The following is a 1,909-nucleotide window of genomic DNA, read 5'->3' on the forward strand; positions in this document are numbered from 1 at the left end:
TATAGTTTATTATTAAATACAACACATATGTTCTTTTTTAACTTTATTTGATATCAGTAAAATATATATTAAATGAATGAATATATATATATATATATATATATTTATATATATATATGTTCTATTAAGACATTACAGAAAATATTTTCATGAACTTATTACAAATGCTGTTCATTATCAAACTAAAAAATATCTTTAATAACTTCACGACCATCCACATATTCACTTTATAACTCAAATAAATGTTGTGGTAATCTGCTATTAGTGTTGCTTGCAGAGGGAAATTTCATTTTATAGGCAATAATACTTATTATAATAAATTTACAAGCCATAACAAAAATACTATAGCAAATTTTTGTTTTTGAAACATGGAAAGAAAGCAAATTTTAGGTTTTGTAGCAAGTTTGAAGTATATGATATTTTTTTGATAAGTTTCTAGAATTTGCTTTAAAAGAACATCTTCATGCAAAACTCTACAAAGGCGTTTCCTTTGTTTTATATTCAGAACACACAAAAAAAAAATATGAAAATTTATCTTGGAATTTTTAGTACCAAAATATTGCATTGCTTTTATGAATTGTTTACAAGTTCTACAGTAAACAGTAATACCTGAAAAAAGCAAGAATTTATTTCAGAAAAAGTAAAAATTTATTTCAGATTAAATGAGATTTTAATATAAATATATTGTCTTGATTACTTTTGTTAGAAGTACAAATCTGCTCATAGATTTATTTATTTTTTTTTTAGTTATAGAGCAAATATTTTTCAAGTCAGCCCTATGTTACAAATTTATGCTTTTCTCATTTCCATGACACAAGCAAAAGGCAGAGACCTTGCAAGAACACAGAAAGCAAAGTACTACATCAAAGTCATAGTAATATGAAAAATTATTTTAATTAGCTGCATTGCTTTTTCATTTTTTAAAATTTCATTTTTAATTTATTGTTTCCATCAGTAATTCATTTTTAAAGTTCAAATACATATAGAACTACAGCAAAAGACTATAATACAACATAAGGGTTGTTTTGAAAAGCCCATAACAGCTGCACTTTTGAAATTGTAACATCTGTAACAAGATATACACATCAAAATAAAAAGTGTGTGTGTGTGTGTGTGTGTGTGTGTGTGTGTGTGTGTGTGTGTGTGTGTATATATATATATATATATATAAATATTTGTTTTTATATTATAATAAAAACAATTTCACATTAAACTGAACAATTATTCAATAGATTTGGTAGAGTACAAATTTATTATTATTTATTATTATTCTTAAACAAGAATACTATTGATAGTGACTTTGAAGTTTCAGCTAGCTAAGCCATCACTGGACTGTCTAATGATGGCTTAGTTGGGCAAAACTTTGAAATCACTATCTATACTACTTTTGTTAAAGAATAATATATGTGTGTATGTGTGTGGTTCATCAAACACTGAATGGAACTGAAAAACCAACAATGGAAAAACAGAAAGAACATCAATGAAAATATTTCAATGCATGGCAGCACAAAAGTCTGCCAGTTTTAAGTTACAAGTACCATGCTCAGTATCATAAAATATTCTTTATGGAAATTTGAAATTTATTTAGATATTAAGGACATTTAAGATGATCTTTAAATATCAAGATGTTATTGAATTTTTGCTTGAAAAAAAAAAAAGAAAAAAATCACTGCATGCTCTTTCAATTAATTTTGCAGAAAAATTTCAAAAAATAAATAAATTAGCTCTAATTACTGGAGAAGCTCATTTAACCATCAACTAAGTTATTTCAGACCAAGTAATTCAAACATCAAGCAAATAGAGAACATATCAGAGATGTATCAAAAGTGGACGACAGAAATTAATAAATTATATAAAATGCTTAAAGTTTTCAATAAACTTGTTTTAGGCAGTTGCTTGTAGCCATGCT

The sequence above is a fragment of the Octopus bimaculoides genome, chromosome 3, assembly GCF_001194135.2.
Source record: "Octopus bimaculoides isolate UCB-OBI-ISO-001 chromosome 3, ASM119413v2, whole genome shotgun sequence".
Classification (NCBI taxonomy): domain Eukaryota; kingdom Metazoa; phylum Mollusca; class Cephalopoda; order Octopoda; family Octopodidae; genus Octopus; species Octopus bimaculoides.